Source organism: Balearica regulorum, chromosome 7 (genome assembly GCF_011004875.1).
Source record: "Balearica regulorum gibbericeps isolate bBalReg1 chromosome 7, bBalReg1.pri, whole genome shotgun sequence".
NCBI classification, from domain to species: domain Eukaryota; kingdom Metazoa; phylum Chordata; class Aves; order Gruiformes; family Gruidae; genus Balearica; species Balearica regulorum.
Window position 1 is genome coordinate 555385 of NC_046190.1, and position 10127 is coordinate 565511.

Here is a 10127-nt window from a genome sequence, read left to right on the forward strand (position 1 = left end):
TAAACCTAATTATTGTTGTACCTATAAATTCCGCAAGGATGGAAGTCCCGACTTCTGGCCACAGCCATTCATTCCCTCCTGTAGGGAATTACAGGTCCCGTTTTGCAGCGACAGATGACGTGTACGGGCAGCACCGGTAAACAACAATTTTGTTTGCTGACTTGTAGCAAAGGGAAAAACCCGAAGCCCTGCACGAAAAATGCTTTTCTAAACAGAACACTTTTCCATGCTTCCTGGAGAGACATCAGTGGTTCATAATAAAGGAAACGCTAATAATACTACCCAAAAAAAGAGCATGCCATAACCATCACCATTGTGCAAGCAACTGATCGTAATTGGCTGATCATAACTAATCCCTGGTATCTATAATGGGAGGGGGAAAAAAACATTAATTACAGCAGATAATTAACATCTGTGATGGGAAGAACAGTTTAACCTTGAAATAGGATGATACAAATTTAGGCGGGCGCAGACTCGCAGGGAGCGGGGGGTCCCGTCTCTCACCGCCCCTCTCTACCGCACTGCGCAGGCAGATTTAGCCCCCTTGGAAAATTCTGTGCTGATTCTGCCTGGCACAGCAGCCTGGTGCACAGCCGGCCGAGGCTCGCAGGCAGAGCAGAGGAGGGACTGAGTCAGGCCCTTCCCGTCCGACAAACAGCCTTCTCTCCTGGGAAGTCGTGGTTTTCAAGCCTCTGAACATAAGAAAGCTTGTGCAGCTGGTACCAAACCCAGGCTTTTCCCGGCTGCGTGTTCCTCCCCGTTCCCGCGGGTGGCCCGACGTTGGCTTGGGGTGCCGCTGCCTCGCAGTGCCCTGGGGGATGGGGGACGGCACCCCCGTCCCTGCTCCCAGGCTGTCAGGACACCGCAGAGCACCCTCCTGATAGATAACCGGCTCTCCAGCCCCTCCTGCGTGCCAACGCCCCCCTTTCCCGGCCCCATCCGGCTCCCGAAGGCTGCCAGGCACAACCCGCCCGTGGCCGTGCCATCACCCACGGCTCTGGACACGCTCCCACCAAACCCCATCGCACCGCCCCGGGGGGCTGCGGGAGCGGTCAGCGCCCCACCCCATCACCCCCCGGCCGCCCCACAGCTGCCGAAGGGCTTTCAGGTCAGTCCGGACCTCTGGGGTCACCCCAACACCTGTCTTGTCATCTACAGCATCGCCCCGGCCTGAGGGACAGACGAGCCGCTCGCCACGAACCTCGGCCTCGCTCGGCGTGTGCCCGACGGGCAGAGCCCCTCGCACGCCCCTGCGGCTCACAGGGGGACACGCTGAGCTGAGGGAAAGGCAGCACAGGGGAAGATGAAACTCAGCAAAACTGGTGTTACGCGTTCCGTTCTCTGGGAGGAGAGGGTTGCTGCTGGGGCCCGTGGAGCCGTCTTCCCCCTGAGAGTCAGTCTGTGAGGGCCACGCTACGTTAGTGCAGGTTTTACAGCCATTTGTAAGTCACTCCAGGGACTATTATATTGAACAACCTTTTTTTTTTTTTTTTAATTTAAAAGATTTTTCCAGAAAGAGGTCATAGATAGAAAGGTGAAACAGATGTTTCCAAAGGCAATTCCTGTCCAGACCCTACTCCTATTTCTTGAAATTGCTGCAATTACCATACCAAGACGTGTTTCATATGTCAGGGACAAACCACCGGGGCCGGGCCAGGCAGCATTTATTAGCAGCTGACAAAGTCTAGCACCACAAAGGAAAAATGACTTGTGTATTACAATAAACTTCATTAGTTCAAGGCGCAGTGGAAACTGCCACTTGGGACACTGCTGGTACAATTTTTGGTGCATGCACAAGCTGTAATAAGAAGAAAGATAAAAAGCATTATAGCAACAGGAACACCTCTGCTGCCCTGGGAAACGCCCAAAAAGCTCCCACGTGGAGGTGACACCCTGCCGCGGCGCAGCGCTGGTGGCCCCGTCCCCCGCCGAGACACCCATGGGTGTGGGACGGGGCCGTCACCCTCCACAGCACTGCTGCTACTGCTCCGGGTGCAGGGAACTGGCAGGGATCCAGGGGGCTTGGGGGGGAACCCGGGAGGCCCCAGTACACCGGGGAAACCACGGATAAAGGACAACCCACCCACACGATTCGTATGGCAACAGCATCTTACAAAATCCCTCACGTGAACCTATTCAGCAACTAAGATTAGACACCAGGCAAGAGACAAGAAAGAATTAAAGTAATAATTGTCCAATTTTAATACAGAAAAAGGTTAATAATGGAAGTGCAATAATTATTTAAATATTGAAGTCAGAGGAAACAAAGCCAATACAACGATTCTCAAATGGGTTTAGTGTCACAGAACTCCAAATCACAAGATACTCCGTTGAGAAGTCAGCTTTCAGGAAACAGAGCAAACCCGCCATGGCCAAACCCCACAGCACTGCACAAAACACCTGACTGGCCCTTGACTGTAAGTTAGTCCGGGCAGCCTCCTTGGTAGCCAGGCCACCTTAGAACGGTCCTTAGGGATGTTTTCTGCATTCTCCTTCAGAAGCAGATGGATGCTGAACCAAAAGCTCTTCAGTCCGACACGGGATGACTTTGGGCAGCACGGCCCTGGTATCGCGGCGTCCTGCGGCAGCGTGCGCGGTGACACGGCGCCTGGCGGAGCCCGTCACGCAGCGCTCCACGGGCGGCACAGCGTGAGGTCCTGTGGTTCGGCAGCCGCCCAGGGACATTGTCCCGCAGCCGCAGGAGCTCTGGCGATGGAAACCCGGTGGTGCTGTGCTGCCGCGCTCGAGGGACCCGCAGCGACCCGCAGTGACACGTTCCTGGCCAGGGACCTTGCAGGTTTCTTGGGTTCACGATCCCTTTGTGTTTTCCAGTGGGAACACAGATGTTTCACAGAGAACGCTTGTGATCTTGCTTTCTCAGTCACCTTTTGAGGGACTCCAGAAGAAAACAACATCTGCAGAGTAAAAGCTGAAAACCACTGAATTCCCCCCAAAAACACTTTTGTGCTCCCCCATTACAGACTTTACCAGTTAATGTTGCTAATACAAGCCCCATTCTCCCCAAGTCCTTCTCACTAGGGCCATCACCCCAACTCCATAATCCATCTAATTCAATACGTACTTACTTACACCGAGTTATTCCTGAACTCAAAAGCACCTTCACATAACTGAAATTCACACATGGGTTCAACTCAAGGAAGTAGCACGGGCTCTTCAGTTTGTCTCTATGTTTTAAGATACACTCGGGAAAGCGGCACGCACCTACACAAGCGGCTCTGAACCCCCGTGCCCTCCCCTGCCAGGGAAGAGACCCAAATTCTAAAATTATCCACTCAAAACGAGCATTTTTCTCAGCCCACTTTGTATCAGCAGTCACTGAGTAATTCACAGCAGATCTAAGATTAGCTAATGAAGCGTAGTGACTCATCAGCCAAGCCTCCGTGCCGCTGGGAAAATTCAATTTTTCTTTAGCAACAGAGCTTCAGCTGTGAAAATTATAAATAAATACGGTTTGGAGAGGCTACAGTAACATGAGGATTCTTACTTAAAAGCCACTGATACAGGTATTGGTGCCTATGACACCCTATACTAACCGCATCGCTGATCACGTGCAATAGCGCAGGATCGTGTCCGGGACTTTCTGCGGCAGAACCGCGGTGCTGAGCGGGAGAGGGTCCGGCCAAGCAGGAGCACGCAGCGACAACCACCAACCAGCAAAGCCTGATTTCAAACCACTCATTAGCTCACACCCATAAGCAAATTAAAACCATGCAGAATCATTACAGGCTTCTGCAAACGATGTTGTTGAGCAAAATGGTGGGGTGGAGGAAAGTCATAAACAGAATCAAAGCAGAAAGGATCCCCACCCCCACCCCAGTAATAAGATGCCAAACGAGACCAAATTTCAGTCCCGGGGTAAACACGTGCTCCGCACCCAGGTCCCACGTGCTTGTGTGGGGCCACAGGGCTGGGACCCCCGCCACCCCCTGGGGCCGACGTCCCCCTGCCCAGCCCCTCCGCTCTCCTCCCCGCCAGCCCCCGCTGCCGTCCGGCCCAGGCTTCTCCACCGCACCGGAACCACCATCACCCTCCTGCGGCCGTGACGCGTGGGCCGAGTGACCGGGTGCTCCTGTCCCCACCCCGGCTGTGCCAGCAACAACTCGGCTCCAGCGCAGCGGTGGGGGCCGCGCGTCCCTCGGTGTGCCGGGCAAGGCTGCTGCCGGCCGCTGTGCCCCCCGCACCTCCCGCACCGCCGCCCCCTGCCCAGCTCCACCCAGGGACCACCGTGCCTCCGTGTCCTCGCCGCGTCAGACGCGCACAGCGCCTTAAAACCATTTGCTCTTACAAGCAAAACAGGGCGTCCGGCCGCTCGCTCTCTGCGAGGGCGGCAACGGACCCTGGGCGCTCCCCTGCACCGAATGGGTGGCATGAACGTGCGGGAAAGATGCTGTATTTTAGGGGATTTGCCCCAAACCGTTTCCCTGCTCCTGGCTGGGTGGCGGGAAAGCCCCTGCCTGCAGCGCGGCACGGGGGGATCGGCGACGGGGGGCAGAGCCCCGGGCAGCAGCCCCAGCCCCCGGCATGGCAGGGCCCCCCCACGCCTCCTCCGAAACGGGACCCCCGAACCCCTCGGGGCCAGCGCTTCATCCTCACACACCTTTAGTGTGACACCACCGACACCAAGGACTTGCAAGGAAGAAAACCAAACCCCCTCCCTCCCCTCAAGGCTGTGGGTGGGGGTTTGCTCCGTGTTCAGCTCAGCCGCGCTTAACATTCTCTATTGCAACTATATTCCGTTTCAAGCCACATTAGGCTTTGGTTATCGAAGCCAAATGCTTCAGGTTTTGGTGTCTAATGAAAAACAGCTTACAATTTATGTGTTTTTCCAGAGAAATTAGTTTTATAAACAACTTGCCCAACTTTGTGTTTTATAATATGCACTTCAAAAAAAAATAATAATTGAGTTTAGGGGAAAGAAAATATTTTCCGTACAAGACACACGTTTGATTGGATTAAAGCAAGCTTCCCTTTTAATTAGGCTGGCTGGAGCGCTGCCGGAGAGTCAGGCACCCACGTCTAATTCCCCGTGATGCCCGCCGGCTCGCACGACCCCCATCGCCTGCGCTCGGGCCGGTCCCTCCTGTGCCAACCGGAGCTCGGGCTGGAAGCACAGAAATTCGGAGTGACACCGAGCGAGAGCGGGGCCGCTCCCTGGCCGGGGCTCGGGGCAGCCTTCGGTCGCAGCCTCCTCGCTGGGCCGCGGGCAGGGACAGGCACGCCGGGATGTGAGGAGCAGGGGGGTGCATGGGGTGCCCCGGCCTTGGGGGTCCCTGCTGAGGGATGGGGCAGGCGCAGGGACCCCAGGGCCCACTCAGCTACCGATGCTTGGGGTCCCTCTGTGGTCTCACAGCAGAGCCGTTAATCCCTAGACACAGAAAAAACCCCACATCAAGGCTGCTTAGAAATCCTCTGCTACAAGCAATAATAAAAAAAAGTGTAGCAGTACTAGTAATCTTAAGATCTAGCAAAATAAGAAAATTACTACATACCAGAATAGCAGAGATGTCTTTTGCCAGCATAAAGCTGCTTTCATCGTTAAAAGTTCAACTTCCCGTTTTCTGGTACCTCATTGCTGCGGCAAGGTTGCAGAGCCCAGCTCGGCTTTCCCTGCCCGGTCCGACAGCCCCGCGGCGGGGGGACACCTGGGAAGGGCCTGAGCAGAGAACGGAGCACCGACAAGAGTGAAACTGGGAGAGAGACAAAAGGAGTGGCTTTAGGAAAACATCACAGGTGATTTTTAGACAGAAGCAGGTGCTGCAAAGTTTTGCCACCACCGTCCCCGGCTAGTCCCCTTCATCCTCGCTATCGCCAGTACAATCAGCGGGGATTTGCATTGCCAGGCGGCCGCAGCGAGCGCAGCAGGACCAGCAGAGCAAGGGTCCCCAGGGGAGTCTGGGCAGACACCCCCGTGCACCCAGGGACAAACAGCGGACGTGGCCCCGCTGCCGGCATGGCAGAGCCCCGCGGGAGCAGCCTGTCCCGGCTGCCCAGCGCAGGCAAAAGCCTTTCCGTGGGAGATGCTGCCAGGGCAGCAGGTACAACAGCTCTGGCAGCCCTGCGAGCCCCTTTGGCCTCGAATAGGCAGCACGCCGGCCACATAAAGCAACCGGTAAAAATCTCATCTACACCTTCGGATCCCTGATGGAATTGAAACCATGTGGGGCTTCTTATTCTGTAAGTCACTTGGATGGCTTTGTTAGCACAGAACAAAAGGTTATTTAACTAGCGCATCGTTAAGTGCTGCAATTCCATCGTTAGCTCAGCAAAATATCCCTTCCTGTAGCTAAGGCAGCCTGCAAGGGACCCTGCACGCTATGCACCACTGCTGCTCCGGAGCATGCCGGGTCACCGCCGACTACGCGGTGCTCCCCGCAGGAGGGCAGGCGCAGGGGCACCCACCGCAGGGCACCGGCCCCGACCCTACCACCGCGCTGCCGAAGGGATCGGTGCAAACCCAGGTGGCCGGGCACACGGGGCAGGGGAGGCTGCGGCTCCCTGCTCGCCCTCCGAGGCCCCGGCACTCTAAACTCGGGCTGGGCTGCCGATGGGCACCGTGGCGCCGTCACCAGCCCTCTCCACAGCTCTCCCGAGGCAGCCGACAGCCACGACGCAACAGGAGCTATTAAGTTAGGCCACCTACACAGCTAGTTCCGCTTAATAAATTTAGTAAGTCAGAAAAGAGAGGATACAAAATTTGGTAAGAAATCATGGTTTTGAACAGAAATAGCCAGACTCACTTTCCGGTTGCAGAAAACACTGTTTCCCGGTGGGAGGGTGCGAGTGCCGGCAGGCAGCGCCCGCCCGGGGCAGGGGAGTCTGGGTATGGCGGGGCGCAGCTGGGCTTTCGGGACTTGAAAACCTGCTCAAGGCATGTCAGACATGAGGCCAAGTAAAAGGATTTGGATTGCGCACATATAATTTCACATATAATTGTGCACATATAATTTCAATCTATGCATTCAGAACATTAGCAAAGTGCCTTCTTACAAAAAATACTGATGGGTTTAATACTGGTTTGCATAATGTCAGAATAAAATATTGAAAAAAACCCCAACCCGCTGAAAACCGTACTGAGATTCTGCAGGGCTTGCATGTAGGAAATCAGCTGTGTGAGCTCAGGCACAGCTGTAGTGTTCAGGAGGAAACCTCCAAAACCACAGTGCAGAGCAGCCGAGGCTGCAATAAGCCTTTAGCCTAACAAGGATTGAAAGGGACTGAAAAAGGCCCACCATTTCCTAAGGCCATGCACAAGTTTTAAAAGTATAAGGAGGGAAACCTTCAAAATTGGACAAAAAGCAAAATTTCACAGCACATAGCAATCTGCTAATGATGTCCAATGGGTAGCACAGAACCTATTACAGAGAATACTAAAGACCACTTACTATTCCTGAACGTGGCCATTTAGGTTTTAACCCAACGGAGCTTTTCCTCTGACAAAGACCGAAGTAAGCCATTCAAACTTCGCATTCTTAAAAATGACATTTAGAAACTTCCACATTAGCTTTTTAAAATCGGTTCAGAAATGACACATCACTGTGCTCTTGGTTTATACTTTTGCATTTGCTGAGAAATTATTTTCATTTATGTGCATAATGGCCAAGGCAAAAAAAACCCACCCCAATTTGCTGCAAGATTTTTGCTTTCAGCCTTGCCAAAACCGAGGAATCATCTTTTCAGTGAGGTGAAGTGAGCCAGCTCCTTCAGCTCCCGTAGGCAGATCCCAAGCTGTGCTTTTCGTTGGGATACTGCTCAGGGCTGGCGTTGGAACCCACCTCTGGCACTGTGCCGCCGACTCAGAGAAGGACCCCAGCGTGCAATCCCCTCACACGCCTCCTAAGCGCCGTTTTCTGTTACCGTGTTTTTACTGAAACTCTCTGTAGCAGTTCTTAGTAAAGTGGCAAAAGTCCGGTGACTCACCTGCAGCACTTCAATTCCACTCGGCTGCTTCGTTCTTTAAGCTGGCGTTAACGCGGACGCAGGCGCGTCAGGCCAGCTGGCATCACGAGGGCAGAAGGAAAAGGAGTCCCAGCACGTGCAACCTTCCAGTCCTCTTGGAGGAGGGTCCCCCTCTGGCCCTCCCGGCAGAAAGTGGCAGCAAACCAGTTCTTCTAACCCTCCCGCTCCTCGCACCGACATTTTTCCCTTCACCTCTGCACTGGCAAGGAGTCTCGGGCAGGAGGAGCCCATTGTTGGCTTTGTAAAGGGCCCAGCAGGTTGGGAGCGTCACACGTCCAGGGCTGAGGACGGCACGAGCTGCGCCCTTGGTGACACAGCAACCTGCAGGCAAGACCGGGAAGGTTTCTCGCAGGGATAGCAGGTACTCCTCCACCAGCACCGAGGAGCGCAACCGCTGCTCTCCGGGCACGAGATGACCGTGAGTGTCAAGGCAGAAGGCAGACGGGTTTCCACTGCTGGGTTAAACATCTGCCAGAGCACGTTTACGTGCACCAGGGGTTTTATTGCAGAGCCAAATTATCATGGGGAAAAGCTCTCAGACGTCCCCTCTTAAACAACGCCATCACGGGGACCACATCCACCATTAGAGGACGGACGCTGGACCTGCGCTTACCTTCTCAATCCGTTTCATGTCTGAAACCTAGAGAAAATCAGTGGCCCCGAGAGTGAGATACCGAAATTCTCTCATGCCCGGCAGAGACAGAACACCTGGTCTTAAAGATGTTTCTGCCTGTTCACGGGACTTGAGTGACATCGGCTAGCCTTCTCGGGAAAGTGGCCAGCACTCACCTGTTGTTCTTGGCATCTCCTTCAACCACGCAGCAGCCTCTCCACGCGCAGGCAGGAGCAGCCCGTCGCTACAGATGGGAGTAGACAAGCGCTTTTCCTGAGAGCGTGGGGGAGCGGGGGCTTGGCTATTTTTGTTGTGCCTTTTAATTTTATTTTTTAAATGAACAGAAGGCTGCTTGTAACTCCCTTCAGCTAACTGCTGTAATGCCAAAAAGCTTGGCAACGCTTTTTGGCAGTGATTTTGTACAATAAAGAACTTTGTGAGCAGGAAACACAAAACCTACCTCACATAGCCATCAGCTAACCCTAGGCCTAGCTCGAGAAGATGCTAGAAAAAAAACCACAAAGAAACTCCTGAAGACAGACAGACAGCGACTAAGAAAGGTAGAACTGTTTTCTCCATGAGTGGGAGTACTCACTGCACAAGAGCATCTTTGCCAGCCAAGAGTCTGCTTTGGAGACAGGCAACGCGGATGCCCAGGTAAACAGCCGCTTCATAAAGACTTTACACAAGGTGCAGGAACGCGTTCCTTCGCTATATACTGCTGTCCTTTTTACACTTATTTTTGGAAAACAGGAAGCTTATTGATTTGTTTGCAGAGGTGGCCAAAATCGGTCTTGGGAGACAGATGTCCTATTCCAGCATTGCACTTTAGTCAGCATGTTTTATACCACAGTCTTCCAACTGTTTTTAGGGAAACATATTTGACTCATTCTATGCTCTTATTGAGACTCAGCAGAAGGATTTTTCTTGTTAAACTGTGTTGCTGTTGAACAGAAAAGGGAAGCTCTGACCTGTCTTGCTGACATTCAAAAGACCACAATATGAACCAGCATGAACCAGGAAAACACAAGCTTGTACGTTTTCCAATCCGCTCGTGTTTCTAATTCGACAATAGTTCATCACAGTGTTTGCTGCAACGGATTAAGAACAAACAGGAAACAGAATCTGTGCTACAATCCTGTAGCCCAAAGGAAATCTTCTACATGCAGACAACATTGTACCTAGCAGGAACAACGCAGAACTGTTTTCTCCAGCATCAGAAGCAACAGATCACCACAAATTAACGTTTCTAGACTGAGGGAATCCAAGGGAAAGCTAGACTAATGCAAAACCAAAAAAAATTTACCAGTATGGCTTGCCCACAGGTCACTTCAGTTTGTAAACCGTTTGTACTCTAAATTTGATAGAAAAGCTGTAGGCTTTTTGTTTTCTGTTTTTTAAAGACTGCTAAGCATTTCTGGTCACATGAAAGGATGAAGACCCTTTCTATCCAACAATATGTGTTGGAGGGGCCTTAAATTACACTCCTTGACTAGGTGTGAACACAAAAGTTAGTTGAATACATTAATTCACTCTC